The sequence below is a fragment of the Paramormyrops kingsleyae genome, chromosome 9 (genome assembly GCF_048594095.1).
Source record: "Paramormyrops kingsleyae isolate MSU_618 chromosome 9, PKINGS_0.4, whole genome shotgun sequence".
NCBI lineage: Eukaryota > Metazoa > Chordata > Actinopteri > Osteoglossiformes > Mormyridae > Paramormyrops > Paramormyrops kingsleyae.
Genome location: NC_132805.1, coordinates 16,703,373 through 16,723,674, shown reverse-complemented (window position 1 = coordinate 16,723,674; position 20,302 = coordinate 16,703,373). Strand labels below are relative to the sequence as shown.

Here is a 20,302-nt window from a genome sequence, read left to right as displayed (position 1 = left end):
GTTGGTAAAAGACACCATTATGTCTTGGAGGAAGGAAGCAGAAAGGGAAGTGCAGGTCAGAACCAGCTGTCGACTTGGGAAGGATGTGTAGGAGGAGAGATTTGCTTTGCAGAGTTTAGATTAGTGTCAGGAATTTGACAGTATAGGTTGGGCATATTGAGGCAAAAAATGATGAAATTAAAATGGATTGCCTGGGTTAGTAGCTTAATACATGAGCTGTGTACTCATTCGTTTTGTGATGAGCTCCAATGGAGGATTTAATTCCTATATTCCAAGTGACTTAATGGACTGTGTTTAATGTAAAAAGCCCCAATGACCTTAAAGAACTCCAACAATCCTAACAATTAAGCCTGCAGCTATTGCAGTCAGTGGAATTTTAGGGTACTGTGTGTGGCACCTGATATAAACCTTTTAATCTGTCATTCTTGAGTCACATTATATTATATATTGTCTTATGTACAAGGCTTTGAGCTAATGTTCTACAAAAAGTCAAAATAAAAATAGCACAATGCGTTCTTCCCAAAACTCATATCAAACACTAGTGCTAATTAACAACATCTAGATCATGCAAATTATAAGTGATATTACTTAAAGGAGAACAAAACTGAAAAAAGTAACTTGCTAGAATGTTTATAACCCCTGGATGACTCGAGGAACTCTCCTATGCTTAAGGGTAGATAATGTCCCCCAATAATGTAGGGATTGTGTAGCAGAAGCGAGAAGGTTGATCTGAGATAAGACAGGTTTGGGCACCAGAACTCATCTGACACAGATAACTTATTAGGATAAGGGGGCTGTCAGCTGGGGAGACCAGATTGCAAGGTTTAATCCCAAATCTGTTATATTTAATTCATCATTAAGTAACAGCTATTTATTACATTTGGATCTGTGTTTTGGGGGCGGTGTGTGGTGCTGGGGGTTAGGAAGCACATAATTAGTAGGTAGGCAGTTCAAATGCCATGGGAGGCAGACTGCTGCCACCAATAGGCCCTTGAATATGGTCCTTAACCCCAATTGCCCCAGGGGTTGGGCTGAATGCTGGCTAACCCTATGCTAGGACCCCCAGACTTGCTGCCACCCATATATGTGTCTGTATGTCTCATGGGAGCAAGATAAGTTAGGTGAAAACAATTTTCCCATGGTAATGAGTGAAGCATCTCTATTCTATTAAGGTAATTAAAATCTATTGAGATGCTGAAATAGCTTATTCTTTTGCAAAACAGATCAAGCTTGGAGTGCTATGAAATAGAGTGTTGTCATTTTCCTTTTGTGGTGTCCTTGAAAAAAATATTTGTCAGTTGTATAACTAAATATCCATGTCTATAATTGAGTGAAAGTTAACGCTGAATGAGTTACTATGTATAAATATTACTACAGTATGTAGGAACTGGAATAATATAAAATTAATATCTTGGAGATATACTGTTCATTCCATTAAATCTGCTAGTTAGATGAAATGGCATTGTAAATGATCATTGTGTTTTTTTACCTTTAAGCCTTTAAAGTTTGTATATCAATTCTATTAATTGGACAAGAGCTTGAATGTTAATTCTATTATGTATAACAGTTTTATTTGATGTCAAGGCAACATGGTAGCTCAGTAGTTGTGGGTTTGAATCCCACCTCCACTCTGCATGTATGACATTTGCATGTTCTCCGACCATTGCAAGGATTACCTCCAGCTCCTCCCAGACCATGTGGCCTCAGGACACATGTGATGGCCTGGCATCCCATCTAGGGTGTACCCCAGCCTTGTGCCTTATGCTGACTGGTATGGGCTCCAGACTTTACTGTGACCTTCTCTTGGACAGTTGATTGCAATATGGATGGGTGTTTTGTGTTGCACAGGTTTAAACACAGCCATGTAATGAGTTGGCACCCTATCCTAGGTTATAGCCTTGCACCTGTAGCTTCCTGGATAGGCTCCGGACCCCAACGATTCTGCATAGGACAAGCAGGTATGGCTATGCTGAACATATTAAAGAAACAAGCCTGAACAATAACTAAAGAAACTAACAAAGCCTAAAACAAATGATAAAATTGTGAAATAATAGTTTAATAACAATCCCAATGAGGTGTTATCTGTTTCTAGTATTCATACTTGATTATTCTCTCTCATTCATCTCATCGCTGAACCCCATTCACCTCCACCAATCATAACACACATAATTACTAAACCTTACCTAACCTGCTTTAAGACCATTGCCTGAAATCAATTTTAATTAACATATCAGGGATGGCACAGGCTAAATCCTTCAGGCAGGCCATGCAGATTGCACAACGCATCATGAGGATCAATATGCTAATGCAATCTAGGCATCACACTTTAAAATCAACAAAACAATCACTGCATGGTGTATTTTGTTTTGTCCAAAGTGTCGTTCATATGACTGTTCTGTTTCCAATGACATCCATCTGGAACGATGAGTAGTTCTACCTGTTTTTCAGCCTTAATCGTTTTTTTTAAATATGTGCCATTACTTCCACTAGAAACCATGTAAAATGGATATATTTGTGCTTCTGGTGTGCTGGAGCTATTTTCCTAAAGCCCCCCCCCCCGCAATGCAGCAGCGTCTTACACCTGCAGAACCCCTCACTGCAGACTGGAGAGCAAGGGAAAGTTAAGAGGCCAAACAGATGGGTCCTTTTGTCTTCTCATAAAGGGATTGGGTTCAGGGAGATGTTGGCATGCATATGGAAGAGGTGGGGGGTGGCAAAAGGAAGGGCTACTCAACAAAGTCGCCTGTAATGTGTAATCCTTACTTTTAATGAACCCTGCACCAAAGGCTTAATGAACCATGCTCCCTTTGCTAAAATACGTGCCACTCTTTGACCTCTGCACTCCACTAATGCAAACAATATTAGGTGGTGGGGGGCGGGGGGGTGTTGTATCCATAGAGATTAGAGTGAGATTTAAGAATTCTCCAGTTCTCCAGAATCCCGAATTGTCCCCCACAATGTAATAAAAACCAGTTATTTTGACACTGTGAGAACTATTTTTCAGGTCTCCACAAACATCTGGGACTGCAATCAAAAAACTAAAAATGCCAAAAGTCTCAAACAAAAGGGGGTAGCTGAGGAAGCCTGGTGTTTTGGCACAAACCAGTCTAGTTAACCAGTACTAATCCAACCCCAGACACACGTTAACACCCCACCTCCTGGCTTTTGTGTAAGCATGGCCTAATCATTAAATAACACTACTCTCCATGCAGACAAAGCATGTGTGAGTTAATAAATCACCAGGCTTCTAATTAACCAGCCTTTGCATTCTGTAGTATAAAATAAAGTCAGATACCTCAATATGGAATTAAATGCAAGGATGCTATTAGTGTATTTAAATCAGAACAACAAGAGTTAAGAGTGGGGGCTCCTATGCTGAAAAGACTTCCAGCGTAACTGCCAACTGGAAGCGATTTTGTGAATAAATACATCTCAGCTACACTGATGATGCACCTTGTCTTATAACATGATCTTTTCTGACACAGATGTGAGTGAGACTTTATATCTAACATGACAGATTTGAAATAATCATCTAAACATGATTTTTCTCTTAGTCATACAGGGGAATTGAAATAATCACGCTAGTTAAGTATTTTTGACATATACTGTCCATGTAATCCAGCTATAAAGAGGTTTTTGATCAATGTTGAACAATGTTGGGCTAATTGTGGGTAATGTTCAGGTGGTTTTTAGTAAAATTATTGGAAGGCCCTTCTATGAAGCCCTGAGTAAACAAGATACAACAGCTGCAATCCAGTCCTATGTGACTGGTGTCTTTGAATTACAAAAATAACAACTGGAGACTGTATAATAAAAAGTATGACAAAAATCAAGTGAGGAAAACTTCAATAGACAATCAGTGTTGTTCTGGAATTGTGCAGTCATGAGCTCACTGGTCTAATGGCACCATTCATTATGGGCGCTATTATAATAAAGAGACAGGGCTGCACACAAAGCCATCATTTTCAAAAATTTAAACTGAAGAAACAAACATTTGCCTCACCTCTAAGTGCCTGCATACTCCAAAAGAAATAAAGCAATCATGGTAATTTAAATGACTCTGTGGGCTGCGCCACATGCACAAGCTATGCAGAACACAGAGCTGGAGCAACTGCAGGGCCCTGATCGGGGAGGGGGGGCTGCAGGAGAGCAGTGGTGCATGTGTATTTGCACTATGGAGGAAGGGGGCAGCGTGGCTTTTCGCAATGGCAGCTGTGGTCATTAGTGCTGCTGAATGAGAGCTCACAGACACTGGCAACAAGCAAGAACCTGAGAGGTGGAAGAGGGGGAGGCGGGATGCCAATGGCAGACGCTCAGTTTGAGGGCTAATTGATAGGGGGGCAAATAAGCAGTGTGTGAGCACATACTGTATATTAAGAGAAGTCAGACGGGTGCCGGACTGGCATTTCAATCAGGGTACTTCTGTCTGCAGCGGTCTCACAATCTGGCAAATATTCTTAGGGTCATGGTTATGATGCTGCTGAGTACAGGATTTAATGCAATAATGTACACAAATATTTCTAATGGTCCCCTAATAATGACTCCCAAAAGAATTCAATTGACATTTTTCTTATAAAATTCAACAAAATTTTGTAACACTTTCTATGAATGCCATGTCTATGTGCACATTCACAACACATTATAATGCCTTCATAAAGCATTATAAACATGGCTATAATGATTTAGAAAAAGCTATAATATATTATATCCATATTTATTATGCATTATCAATGTTTTATGAAGCTGTCATCTGTAATCCACCTTCCTAATACAGTACAAAACATCCTTAATAAGCGATGAGATGAATGAGAGAGAATAATCCTTAATAATGACCATTATAATGCATTATAAAGGTATTTATAATACATTATAGATGACAACTTCAAGTAAACTGTCACCCAAAATTCCCCTTCCACACAATATTCCTGTTTCAATATGGCTGTTTACCTTATGCTTGTTTGGTGCTTTCTCATATTAGACATGAAACTGTACTTTTCTCCAATGTTTTAATTCAACCATTAATGCAAAAAAGAAAAAAGTAATACAGTAAGTACCAGAGCAATTAATGGTGGCACTTCTAAAAGTCATAAAGCACGCCATGCAAATGTCTGCCATGAATCAAGTCTTATGCTAATGTTTTCAAATAAGGCCAACCGATTAAGCTGCAAAATTGTACATAAAGACAATTCACTGTTAATGTGAAGAGTGCCATTATGACAATCACAGTAAACCTGTAAGGGAACACCTTCCCTACTAAATGCTGTTTCCAAGCAAGCTGTGAGTGTGGACTGTACATGTTGTCTCTTGGTGAATATTATGTTTATTTCCCCCTGTCTAAAACCACGCGATTCAGTAATATGGCATTGCTAAGTTGCCCATAATGTTTGTATGGGTAGGTGCAAGTGATTCGAGACGGTTCTCTGCCTTGGTGTCCTGGGCTGCTTGGGAAAAGCTTACTATGGCCAAAAGCTCTTATGGAAGATAACCGGAAGGATGGAGCTTTTTCTGAGCAATGCATTTAATAGAAAAAAATCTGTCATATGAAAATCATGCAAGTCTCACTGGCTTTTTATTTAAGTCCTCTAATATCGCAGTCATGTGCACTGATAATCCAAAAGGTCCTTCCCATTCCTGACATGTAAATAATACTGACATGGATCTTAATCTAACCCTAACCCTGATTTTTTTCACCATAATACTAGTGCATGACATACAGTATGTTTCAGTATATAATGAAATGGAAGACTAACCCTTAAATTGTGCTTCCTCCCAAAGAACAATGCAATCTAAATCTGACTGAAATGTAAGGCCCCTCTCTTGTTACGCCACAGTAAACAGACACAGAATTAATCCTGGTTTTGTTGTAATCCACATTCTGTGTTTGAATCCATAATGTACATGTTGTACAAAAGTGAAGACTATTATTATTATTATTATTATTAGAAGTAGTAGTAGTAATAGTAGTTGTAGTAGTAGTATAACCTTTTCTTGGGGGACAGTGTGCCTGTAATAGGATCACCAGTCCACAACCCCCACTTGCTCCAGAGACTGGCTGATGCTGCTTTCTGCCAAATAAATGAAATGAGTAGTATTAATAATAAGCAATTGTCATGTAACCAAAAACTGCATTTCAGAAACAGTGCAGATTCCACAAGTCCCTGCCATAGGTTTCAGGATCAGTTCAAAGATATTTCCCATTATGCTGCTAGAGTCTTTTATTTTTTTAATATTATGTATCTAGGATATTTGTATCATGGCTGTAGATGCTATGAGAAGATAACAGTTAGTAGCAGTAATCTGCAGAGAAAAAAATCTAGTGGAAAAACCAAAAGCAAAAAGAGAGCAGGTCGGGGGTATGGGGAGGGATATCAAACACTTTCCACATGCTTAACTATTTTGCACAGTAATGAACGCCCTTAAGGGCTATTAAAAGAGGTTGGCTAATATTTAATTAATGAAGAAGAGAGACCAAAAATATAAAGAAGAAAGGAAAATCAAATAATACAGTGGAAAAAAAACAGGTTGAGTGGATAATAAGATTGAGAAGTGGATGCCTTCAAGCAGGAGGGATGCAGAGAGCAAATCAATGCGAGAAGTTTCTGGCAACATTCTTGAGAGGCTCACACGTGGCTTGCATGATCATGAATGGTGCGTTTATGCAAGCCTGGAGTGGGGGGGCTACCTGCTGTGAAGACTATTACCTGTTACACAACCACTTAATTTCTAAATATTTTCAAATAATGGATATTGGAATAATGGAATCTTTTCTGAATTTTGTATACAAGGCAGCTTGAATCTGGGTAGTTCAATGAAGACCATATATACCCAAGGTCTCATCCTCATCCCACCTCCCTGACTGGCTGCAGGGTCTGATGGAATCAGCCCCAGGGTGCTTCAGGACCTGTTCTCCCTATCCCTGAGCCTGCAGACGGTTCTCCTACCCAGGAAGACATCCTATATGTTCCAGGGACCAAAAACGGGGTGCTCCGGGGAGCCTTAAGGACTTCAGAGCAGTTGCTTTCACTTCACGCTTCATGAAGGCCTTTGAGAGGCCGATCACAGGACAGACCATGAACCTTCTGGTAGTAGCTGCAGAGAAGATGTGGGGAAAAATGGAAAACATCATATACAATTCTACCCATCCCTTCCATGGGGCACTCTCTTGGAGCACCTTTAGCCATCGGCTTATTCTGCCATGTTGCACTAAGAAACACTTCTAGGGATCTTTTCTCCCTGCTGGTATCAAGAATTAAAATGCCTCATCCTGACATGCCTGCCCTCACCCGCAGCCCAACAACACACTTTTAGAACACACCATTTAAAGCAGAGTAGAACATGCTGCATATATACACTCACCTAAAGGATTATTAGGAACACCATACTAATACGGTGTTTGACCCCATTTCGCCTTCAGAACTGCCTTAATTCTACGTGGCATTGATTCAACAAGGTGCTGAAAGCATTCTTTAGAAATGTTGGCCCATATTGATAGGATAGCATCTTGCAGTTGATGGAGATTTGTGGGATGCACATCCAGGGCACGAAGCTCCCGTTCCACCACATCCCAAAGATGCTCTATTGGGTTGAGATCTTGTGACTGTGGGGGCCATTTTAGTACAGTGAACTCATTGTCATGTTCAAGAAACCAATTTGAAATGATTCGAGCTTTGTGACATGGTGCATTATCCTGCTAGAAGTAGCCATCAGAGGATGGGTACATGGTGGTCATAAAGGGATGGACATGGTCAGAAACAATGCTCAGGTAGGCCGTGGCATGTACACTCACCTATAGGATTATTAGGAACACCTGTTCAATTTCTCATTAATGCAATTATCTAATCAACCAATCACATGGCAGTTGCTTCAATGCATTTAGGGGTGTGGTCCTGGTCAAGACAATCTCCTGAACTCCAAACTGAATGTCAGAATGGGAAAGAAAGGTGATTTAAGCAATTTTGAGCGTGACATGGTTGTTGGTGCCAGACGGGCCGGTCTGAGTATTTCAGAATCTGCTCAGTTACTGGGATTTTCACGCACAACCATTTCTAGGGTTTACAAAGAATGGTGTGCAAAGGGAAAAACATCCAGTATGCGGCAGTCCTGTGGGCGAAAATGCCTTGTTGATGCTAGAGGTCAGAGGAGAATGGGCCGACTGATTCAAGCTGATAGAAGAGCAACTTTGACTGAAATAACCACTCGTTACAACCGAGGTATGCAGCAAAGCATTTGTGAAACCACAACACGCACAACCTTGAGGCGGATGGGCTACAACAGCAGAAGACCCCACCGGGTACCACTCATCTCCACTACAAATAGGAAAAAGAGGCTACAATTTGCACGAGCTCACCAAAATTGGATAGTTGAAGACTGGAAAAATGTTGCCTGGTCTGATGAGTCTCGATTTCTGCTGAGACATTCAAATGGTAGAGTCAGAATTTAGCGTAAACAGAATGAGAACATGGATCCATCATGCCTTGTTACCACTGTGCAGGCTGGTGGTGGTGGTGTAATGGTGTAGGGGATGTTTTCTTGGCACACTTTAGGCCCCTTAGTGCATTGTTTCTGACCATGTCCATCCCTTTATGACCACCATGTACCCATCCTCTGATGGCTACTTCCAGCAGGATAATGCACCATGTCACAAAGCTCGAATCATTTCAAATTGGTTTGTTGAACATGACAATGAGTTCACTGTACTAAAATGGCCCCCACAGTCACCAGGTCTCAACCCAATAGAGCATCTTTGGGATGTGGTGGAATGGGAGCTTCGTGCCCTGGATGTGCATCCCACAAATCTCCATCAACTGCAACATGCTATCCTATCAATATGGGCCAACATTTCTAAAGAATGCTTTCAGCACCTTGTTGAATCAATGCCACTTAGAATTAAGGCAGTTCTGAAGGCGAAAGGGGGTCAAACACCGTATTAGTATGGTGTTCCTAATAATCCTTTAGGTGAGTGTGTGTATATATATATATATATATATATATATTTATTTTATTTTTTTATTTTACAACTACAGTGGTACCTCGGTTCTCCAACTCACTAGAACTCGAATTTCTTGAAAGTCGAACAAACCAGTTTGACCTAGAACTCGATCTGAATATCAGAAGTCGAACCGTGAATGCTGACCTAATATAAATTGTACGCGCCAGGAAATGAGTCATACTACAATGCAATTCTTACTTGAATGTCTTCTTCACAACTTTAGAGCATTTATGTCATTTATTTAAACTTTATTTTACCAGGTAAATTAACTGAAAATCAGTTCTCACTGCTTTACTGTGATATTCGGGAGAAATAGCAGATTACGCATCGGAACTGCCTGGGATACAAACGTCATGCGTGTAATTAAACTCTTCAGCCAATAAGGGTAAAGGTATGTCGTCACGGAGGCGGTACCAGTTTGTGCAGCCGGGTGAGAGGTCGCAATGCATCTAACCCTAATGCATTGCGTCAGGATCAGAACGCATTGCTTTAAGCCAGCGCTGTAAGCAAGTCGAATGCACCCAATGACCGGACTGGGGAAACAAACTGAAATGCGGAGAACTAATGAAAATACAGAGGACTAATGACAACATCCAGAAACAGCTGATCACATGGAGATCCCACACGAGGTTAATGAGGGGGCGTGGCACACGGAAGGAGCGGACGATTGGAGCAGGACACATTGGTTTTTTTTAACTTTACACATTGGATACATTTATTTTCTTACTTTACAAATTACTGTTTTGATAAATGTCCTTAATGTGTTTAGTACAGTATGTGCTCTTCTTGTTTTATCCGGTTCATTTTGTGTTTAAATGCTAAAAAAAAACATATTTAGGCATAATATTTTGGGGCCGGGAACAGATTAATTTGTTTTCCATAATTTTTTATGGGGAAATTTCGATCAGAACCCAAACTTTTTAGGATTCGATCCGGAGTTCTGAACGGATTAAGTTCGAGTTCTGAGGTACCACTGTATTTTATTCTTGAGCCGTCCTTTAATACTCTGTACAATACGATATTTTGTATAAAACAATATAACCAAAAAAGTGATAAATTTAAATGAGCGGACGATTGGGGCAGGACAGGGGTAATGTTGGGATAAGATCTTTATCGTTTTGGAAGCCATTAAGAAGAAAATGCTCTTCTTGTTTTATCCTGTTCATTTTGTGTTTAAATGCTAAAAAAATAAAACATATTTACATATTTAGGTGTAATTTTGGGGGACAGGGAACCAATTAATTGGTTTTCTATTATTTCTTATGGGACAAATTCGATCAGAACTCGAACTTTTTAGGATTCGATCCGGAGTCCGGAACGGATTAAGTTCGAGAACCGAGGTACCACTGTATTTATATCACATGTGCACTCCACTCCTAATGTATTTTCTTTTCTGTTTTTGTCTCCTGCCTTGTCTATCTGTGCTATGTATGTCAGTGCCCTTGATATATATTGTTTTGCTGTTTGCAACCAGATGTCTCCTTGCAATCAACAAAGCCTATCATCCATCCATCCATCCATCCATCTATCTATCTATGCTCTGAAGTAAATATACAATTAATCTATTTAATAGTTTTGCTGTGAGATCATGCAGTGTCCTATTTTAATAACCACTTACCACTTCATAATCCACTTATGGTGATGGTTAGGAGTTTTTAAACTACATAAAGCAATTTTAAACCATATTATTGTTAGTTTCAGTGTAAACTGGACCTTCTGTGGCCCCCTTCTCCAAATCCAATAGCTTGGAGCCATTCAGAGAGCCGAGGGATAAAAGAAAGAATCAGCTCAGAAAGCCCACATGGGATTTTGCTTGTGAATTATGAGCCCTGGGAGCGAACTGTCCTGGGTCAAAGGAAGACTCCCACCAGGGCGTCTGCAGGCATTGGTGCTCTCCACCACAAAAACAGATGGTTTAGCCCTGGTTTCACCCCTTTAATAACACCTCCACTCTTTATTATATCCTATCAAGGTCCATTAGCCCCCCACCATGTGTGAACTACAGTGCCACAGGACTTCCACCATGCAGCTTCTGAGGCACTTCCAAGCTCCTGGGGTTAGCCTGGCCAATGGAAACCAGCCAGCTAGCGAACATTAAAACAAGGAAGTAACAGTGGCCAGGGCTGGCAAGAAGTCAACTGAGTGCAAAGCACATCTCTAAGTGTTTAAAAAATGAGGCAGTTCTGGATCAATACTCTGTTATTTGCTGTGCTGGTATTGTCTACTCACAGGGACAAAGAACACAAAAACACAAAAAACTAAGATGCGATTGGGAGACTGTGGATGCTGTAGTGTACTGTACAAAGCAGAAAAAAATCATACCACTGTTCACACATCTAATGGTTTTATTTCATTCTTATTTTAAAAAAAATTAAAGTATCAGTAGAATCATTATTCAGTTGTAAATTGCACACAAACCTTCTGCATTAAGGGACACGAAAGCCCATCCTTCTGTGGTTTTCATATTCCCAAAACTTTCCTGAGTACAAGACACCTTGTTTACCCAAATAGACGTTTGAATCTATTCACTTAAATGTTTAACCTCTGTAACTGATTTCACAACAACACAAAAATTAATTATCAATTAAAGAACTAATCCTAACAAAGGGAGAATTGCTGGTCCTTTTTCCCAGGCAGACTGAACACAGGACAAATGTGGCAGTTTTCTCTGTAAAGACTGTTCACTTGTTTACCTCGAGCCTCAAACAAATGTGTCGCTTGTCACGGCTTCCCGCTATCGAGTCAGACAGATTCTGTTGTGCATGGTGGCTCACAGTTAGATTTTTTTAGAAGTCTTTCTTCATCATGGAAGATTATCTTTACCCTGGATTTCAGGAGGGGCATCGTTAAAGCTTGTGGCACATTCTAAGGTGCAAGTGCACATATCAGTGTTGTTCTCTTGTTTGTTTATCAGAGACACTGTTGTTCAGCCAAAGAAGGCATCAACCTTCCAGTACTGTGTATGGTATATCCAATGGGCTGGTAGCTTTAAATTAGGAAAAATATCTGGATTCCAATTAGCAAGCATCCAATTACAGAAGTGAATGCTGGAGAATATGCAGTGCTTCTAATATTTAAACAAATATTGGTCTTTACTTTAGCATACCAAATTATCCTGATGTTTTGCATAGACAGAGTTTACAAAACTACAGATTTACTCACTATTAACACATTTCAAAGGAGGATAAATCAAAGTCCAGTGGAGGCCAACAATAAGTGAAAGACACTGGGAAGAAAGTCAAGCAGGGGCATTCATTCACAAAATGGTACCTAGAGGACAACTCCATCATTCTGACAGGGTCCTCCTTGGCTCAGCAAGGTCCGTCAGGATCTCTCCAGATGGTTGTGTCCTAGTGCCAGTTGGAAGCCTCTAGTCCCTTTATCTCCATCTTCAAAGACTCCTCAGTAGACTGCCAGCATAAAAGGCACAATGACATGGTTGTTTTGTCCCTACACAACTGCTCTGATATTGCTTCAGCCAGGAAACAGCAGTACAGAAACTCTGTCTTCTAGCGCTCGATTGATCAGGGCAGATGACAGTGGACACTGCCAGCCAGAAATGAATGGGCCTGAAAGTGTACTCCACAGTGCTATAGTATTAAATGTCAACCAGCATATGACAAGACTGCATTCAAAATGAACAATATGGAGTTTGACCACATTTGCTTTTACAACCTTAAATGTGAAGATGTCCATGCATGATATTTTAAATGTGCTTTGTTAATATTTTGGGTTAGTGTACCATTATTACTAACCCACTTTTTCTGTGTTCATTTGTAATTAATATAACAGATTTTCATATTACTTACGTCAGTGTTCTCTACATGACACTATAGATTGCATCAACTACACATAATCAAATGCATACGCAGGGTGAAAACTGATTCCTTTTCAATACGCAACATAGTTTGTTCATAATCTCCAGCAATACACTATATTCATAACAACTCAATAATATGCAACACTGTGATTATTAGTTAGTTAGTAGTGCAGGAACTTGTAAAACTGATCATACGTGTCATTCTGGAAAAAAAGGCAAACATACTCAGAGAATAATAAACATTTGCGACCTTATTTTGCACTCAGGTCATGGTCCTGAACAGAGTATCAGAAGCATTCCATGTGGATTCCAGCCCATGCTGACCCATTACTTCCCATATCTGAATTAGCCAGAAGTGGATCTCTACCCTGAGGCGCATGTGCCATCTCATCCTCCAGACAGAGATCTGGTGACTGGGCAGGACACTTCACTAAGATGCACTATTTGTCATGTTCATGAAGCCATTCCTGGACAATCTTCCTGGCTATGGGCATTATCTCACAGAAAAAAATAATCTATTCCATGGTAAAACTCTGCTAGTATGAAGGCCTATACTTATTTACCAATGATATTCAGATATTGGCCTGCATCAAAATACCGCACAATCACTACCATGACAACCACCAGCCTATCAGGCCAAGCTATTTTTTCAATCCTCCATATTGTCATATCAAGGTACATTCTTTTAGTAGTCCTATGTGCATTCTTTTACTGTCCATTTGGCACCAGCAACATACTGCATTGCCAGTTGTAGACCGTCTATTGATCTGCACAATTTCTGTTAGACTTTAAGCTCTTTCATCAATGACCTGTTTTCACTCACTAGCTTGCTGTTGGCTGAAAGTCCTTTGGATGGCAGACAGTTCCAGATACACATGGTAGACTTCTTAGCAGTGTGGCACTTCTGTCCCTACTCCTGCCCACCTGGCACCTGGTCACATGCCCCATTCAAAGGCACTCGCTCAGTCTCCTGCAAAACACAGCATCTTAAAAATCTTTCCTCAGCCCCCCTCCCCTCTTCACTGAAATGGATCTAACAAGTGAAATTAGTTACAGGATTGTACCTTTAATGTGAATTAGTCTGGTCAGTGTCTTTGTAGGAAAGAGCAGGTGTCCCCGATGTTTCCTTTGAGAGTGTAGTTATTGAACAAAGTTTAAATTGAGTGATCGATCCAGCCATCCATTTTCTGAAACCACTTTTCCTATTCAGGGTGACTAGAGTCTATAGGGATAAAGCAGGGATCAATCCAGGATGGCACACCAACCTATCACACACCTACAAGCAATTTGGTAACTTCAATCAGCCTCAGCATGTTTTTGGACTGCAGGAGGAAACCAGAGGAAACCCCACAAGGACAACATGCAAACTCTACACATGGAACCCTAGTAGACACTCGAACCCAGGTCCCAGAGGTGTGTGGTAGCAGTGCTACCCACTGCCTAACCATGCCACCCTAAGCAACAGGTATTATAGGTGAATAATACATTCATCCAACTTCACTTAGTTGACTACTTTTCTGCTGATTTGCCAGCATTAAAGTTAATTTATGTCCAGCACAGGAATGGGTCCTCAGACCTGTTTTAAACACTCCTCAGAGTTCCCCACAGCTGTTCCTCCCTCCTGGCCTCAACTAACACCATAAAGGGAAGAACTGTCAACATGTTGCCCCTTTGACACATTTTTAATACAGGTGCAACTTGGTAAATAATTTGAGAGCCACCAGCATTTCAACTAGATTAAAAAAATCTTAAACAGAGCACTCCCCACACAAGTTAAGCAGTGACATATGGCAGTTCCCATATCCAAGAGTATAACACAGAGCACCACAGGAAGCCTGGCTTTTTATGTGTCATCTTCATATGATTTGCTAGAGTTTCATGTCCAGCACTGCTTAATTAAGGGATGCCTCCATAAAGAGAAGCCCGGCCTTCTCTCTGTCATTCATGGGGCGATTAACAGCTGGAAGCAATTCAGACTTAACTTTCAATTGTATAAATGTAGTTTCTGTTATTGTTATCCATTTCACATTGAAGTTAGATTTATTGTGTATTAAAGTAACTAATTTATAGAATCCTCTAGCTTCAAGAAGGGATTTATTACTTATTCATTCAGACTGCAACTCTCTGCATACTAGTTTAATTTAAGGGAATGTGCTCTTTCTGTTTTGGGTTCATGTGTATATTTGTATGTATGTATACACTCACCTAAAGGATTATTAGGAACACCATACTAATACGGTGTTTGACCCCCTTTCGCCTTCAGAACTGCCTTAATTCTATGTGGCATTGATTCAACAAGGTAATTCTTTAGAAATGTTGGCCCATATTGACAGGATAGCATCTTGCAGTTGATGGAGATTTGTAGGGCTGGACCACAATATTCGAATATTCGTTTGGAGGGATGGCATTCGAGTTTTCAGTTTGAGATTCGAATATTGGGGGGGGACAACACGTGACATCGATCCCTGCGAAACGGTTCTCATTCGCGCTTAAATGACTAGCCCTTGCGGCAACGCCAACATCGTGATTTACTCATGGGCGTAAATTTCATTTAACAGTAGGGGGGGACAATAAATATAAAATTTCTCATGAACAATTTTTGAAGGGGACACAAATAATACAGTCACATTGTACTTATAAAGATATGTCCCCACAATGAAAAACTTTGCTTCTATCATTATTATTGTAGCATGGAGACTGCGTCATTATGGTTATTTTCAAAGTTTTTCTCAGGTTCAATGACAAAGCAGATTTTTCTTCAAAACTATTTATTGCATTGTTTGTTATGTTGTTTACAGTCAAGCCATCAACATACAATAAAATTTAAACATGACTGTTTAAATGCATAATAGATATTGATTAAACAAAAAAAATACAGTGGGGTCAGTTCGGACGTAGCACAGTGCTCATTTAGTAAATGCACAGCTACACAATATGCTAATTGTGGCCGTTAATGTTAAGTTAACATTATGCCAAGTCGTCACAAATAAAACAATGCATGGAAAACGGCTTTGGCGTGTTAGTTGCAGTGTACTATGCAACAAGCTATTGTAAACAAGCTAACGTTAACTAGATAAGTAATATTTTAATCGCTAATATAGCAGATTCGTGGAAAATTACATCGGTAATCAGCATTTTTGCCGCAACTAATTTATGAATGAGTCTGCATCAACTACATTAAAGAGAATCGCTTTATTTAAAGTGAATAAAATACCCTACTTACTGGAGTTCAACATTAATTGAGCCGCAGCCACACACCTGATTCGTGTGTGTAGAGTAGGTGAGATGACCTGGGAAAGCAGGCAGTTGGCCAAACCACTGTGAGGAAGGGGAGGGGGAACTCAACTGTTTCTAAATGCATTTTTTGCGTTTGTTTTTTTTTCTACTTACAGAATTATTTTAGGTATACATACATGTATTTTTCACAATAGATAGTGCGATGTTTTTTTTTTTTATAATTTTTTTTGGGGGGACAACCCTCGGATAGGGGGGGACATGTCCCCTCCGCCCCCCCCGGGATTTACGCCCATGGATTTACTTTATCTCTGAGAAAAGACAAAAATGCCGAAGACCTCAGTTGTGTGGGAGCACTTTAAATTGACTGAAGATAAAATAAAGGCAATGTATCAAATATGCGATTTAAAACTGGCCTACCACTACAGCACAACAAGTTGTTTTCTGTTTTTATTCTATAAGGGAATTCATTTAATTTTATTTAAACTGTTCGTTAATTAAAATGTGTGATTTTATTGAAAGTATATGCTGCTGCCGTGTTCTTTATGTATTAAATTCGTTGAACTTCGTTAATTGATAAATGTTGGGCTACCTTATTTAAAGTATTGCTCTAACAGACCTGTTATTGTTTTGTATTATAGTGCAGTGTTCGTTCTTAAATAATATAAACCCCGTCCGGGCCGCATGTAGCGCCCGGCTTTCGGTTCGTGCTGTTCTGTCATTTATTAAAATTTTAATCATTCTGAAAGTGTCGCGACTTGCCTGTATCCATATTACACAAAAATGCGACTTTGCACTCCCTTGCGTCCGCAGCAGTTGGATGAACGGTTCTCGACATAAAAATGCAACAGACAGACACACACAGAGAGATTCCTGCCTTTATTAGAGATAAGAATATATTCAGCCCCCTCCCACCGAAGCTTCGAATATTCGATGTTGATCACTACCGAATACTCAAAGCTCAAAAAATGGTATTCGGACCATTCCACCACATCCCAAAAATGCTCTATTGGGTTGAGATCTGGTGACTGTGGGGGCCATTGTAGTACAGTGAACTCATTGTCATGTTCAAGAAACCAATTTGAAATGATTTGAGCTTTGTGACATGGTGCATTATCCTGCTGGAAGTAGCCATCAGAGGATGGGTACATGGTGGTCATAAAGGGATGGACATGGTCAGAAACAATGCTCAGGTAGGCCGTGGCATTTAAACCATGCCCAATTGGCACTAAGGGGCCTAAAGTGTGCCAAGAAAACATCCCCTACACCATTACACCACCACCACCAGCCTGCACAGTGGTAACAAGGCATGATGGATCCATGTTCTCATTCTGTTTACGCCAAATTCTGACTCTACCATTTGAATGTCTCAACAGAAATCGAGACTCATCAGACCAGGCAACATTTTTCCAGTCTTCAACTGTCCAATTTTGGTGAGCTCGTGCAAATTGTAGCCTCTTTTTCCTATTTGTAGTGGAGATGAGTGGTACCCGGTGGGGTCTTCTGCTGTTGTAGCCCATCCGCCTCAAGGTTGTGCGTGTTGTGGCTTCACAAATGCTTTGCTGCCTACCTCGGTTGTAACGAGTGTTTATTTCAGTCAAAATTTCTCTTCTATCAGCTTGAATCAGTCGGCCCATTCTCCTCTGACCTCTAGCATCAACAAGGCATTTTCGCCCACAGGACTGCCGCATACTGGATGTTTTTCCCTTTGCACACCATTCTTTGTAAACCCTAGAAATGGTTGTGCGTGAAAATCCCAGTAACTGAGCAGATTGTGAAATACTCAGACCGGTCCGTCTGGCACCAACAACCATGCCACGCTCAAAATTGCTTAAATCACCTTTCTTTCCCATTCTGACATTCAGTTTGGAGTTCAGGAGATTGTCTTGACCAGGACCACACCCCTAAATGCATTGAAGCAACTGCCATGTGATTGGTTGATTAGATAATTGCATTAATGAGAAATTGAACAGGTGTTCCTAATAATCCTTTAGGTGAGTGTATATAGCTTTTGCTCTTGGTTAGTAGTTTGAGCTGAGTTATAAGTGCAATAAATTTTATGTTAAATAAAAGAGGCCGCTATGTAATATTGGCACATATTTTCTTATACAATATTGCTGTAATCCCACATTATAGAGTAATATTTTTGTGGTCTTGGTTTGTGTCTTTTGTTTAACATGTATTATTTTGTTTCTGGTCTATAAGTCGCTTTGAAGAAAAGCACCAACCAGAAAATTAAATGTAAATATGAGCAGGTCCTAAAGCCAACTATGCATTTCCCAGCATTTTGAAAATTTTTTAAATGCTTGTTTAAAACCTCTAGTGTAAGGGATAGTAAGAGAACTTACAAAGTCACGTTACTGTAAAACCACGCTTTATGAATTAGGATAACTAGGTTCCTTTCCACAAATCAAATGACTTACAAATTAAATAACTGTCCCACTCCCCCCTCCCCCAATTGCCACCATCACTAGCCTGCAATCATTAGACATGGGAACCCATCCACATGTTTCGAGACTGGACTGCAGTGTGCTACAACGGGGGGGGGGGGGCACACATAAAGAGCCTTTTCTTTCCTTTCCTGCCCCTTTCATTGGGTACGTAAAGGGGGTTACCAGGGTGATTGGTCCCTCCTGCTGAGGAGGTCTGGGAAATCTGCAGCTTTTCCTGACATTTTCTGGAGCAGGGAGAGGAATAACGGTGAGTAAAGATGAGGGAAGCCGGGCAGACGAGGAGAGGAAGGAGGCGGCCAGCGCCCCTGTAGCATCAGGAGAACATACTCCCACATTCTGAGACAGCTGGATCCTCCCTGTTTTTCTTTTGTCTCCCATCTCAGATTGTCCCTTTATTTACGGTACTACTGCTTTTCCCTGTTTTTCTTTCTCTTTCTTTGGATGGTTTTGACAGAAAGACAACAAACTGGAGTATCTCTCCCCATATATTGAACTTTCAACTTATCCTCCAGCTTGCACTGTCCCATAGAACAATAAAACAAACACTGTGGTTTTTAATGAGAACTAGTATGACAAGTTTAGCCAATCATGTTATTCAACACTGAAATACTGGACTGTATCCAATCTGACTAAATAACCAATTAGAGAAGCATGTTTTACATGGCCCAATAAGATTTCAGTGATTATTTTTCCAAATTCAGAAAGTAAAAAGTTGAGTTAAACTGTGCCACTTAAAATAAGTGCTGACATTTCCCTATAAGCAGCTATGGTTTCCTGACAAATATTAACATGAAAGAATGTTGCGAAGTGCTGTGAAAGTTGATATTAGTCTACTTCAGCAACAGGCTATTTTCAAACTCAATCAATGTTTTCCGTAAAGTGGAATATGGCTTCAGACAGCAAGGAATGTGTGAGGAATTTCCATTTGACTTAACAGGCGTATTTAAAAGCATCGGTGCTTTTAATGAAATGGTTGGCTTGTGGTACAAAAGAAAGATAGCTGTCACTGTAGCTCTCAGTGTTGAAGACGCAACACATCATCTATTAAAATGCCAGTCTGTATGTGACTCTTTGTGCTTAAGAGGAAATATGCAAATACATAGTTTTTTATTGCGCGACGCAGGGGCCCCGCTGTCAGTTGCAAATGAGGTTTGCGTTCTGAAGGTCTGCGTCTGTACATGATCCAGTGGAGATGTAGGCTCTTTCAGCACACTGTCGATCTCCGACACCAAATGAAGGAAAAGGGCTTCGGGGGAATACAAATGCTCAAGGCTACTGTTATCACTTTAGACAGCTTGGCTTATACTCTCCCCATCATCTTTACAAGACATTTTCACGTAGACGGGGCACATTTAATGTAATGAATCCATTAGAGTTATATCGCCAGCCTGGGAGGAGAAATGTTTCTTACAATTCCCGATTTCATCCTAGCGTCCCAGCACTCTGAATTGGGTTAGTGCGAACAGACCTATTATCTCTGGCCATTGGAAAAGAGATGCTGCTATGTGATATAAAATGTGAAAACAAGCCATTGATCTCCAATCTTATTTTTCTGTTACCAGTAGCTACAGGTCAATTTTTAGTAATGCTTTACATTAACTGCACCTTCATTATGCATTCGCAGGACATTTAGTGCACCATCATAATGCATTCATAGAATATTCATAAGCAGCATATAAGTATATTGTAACATACCTTAACAGCTTTAATATAGATTAATAGCAAATATTGTATGATAATACCAAACATAATAATCATGTAATGATTTAATGTTTCTTATTAAGGTATATTAAAGTTGTAAAGGCA

At 40.1% G+C, this 20,302-nt stretch overlaps 1 long non-coding RNA gene across 2 annotated transcripts; it reads right to left on the bottom strand.

Annotated features, from left to right (window-relative positions):
• Positions 1 to 5,950: 5,950 nt before the first annotated feature.
• LOC111836276 (uncharacterized) lies at positions 5,951 to 16,272 on the bottom strand. 2 transcript variants are annotated; one of them, XR_011992798.1, is made up of 5 exons: positions 16,033 to 16,272; positions 13,633 to 13,779; positions 12,260 to 12,399; positions 6,942 to 7,089; positions 5,951 to 6,065 (listed from the first exon to the last, which is right to left on the bottom strand). It is a non-coding gene; the product is annotated as an uncharacterized lncRNA (long non-coding RNA). The 2 variants fall into 2 exon arrangements; XR_011992797.1 differs by lacking the exons at positions 5,951 to 6,065; positions 6,942 to 7,089 and having other exon boundaries at positions 11,403 to 12,399.
• Between the last annotated feature and the right edge of the window lie 4,030 nt (positions 16,273 to 20,302).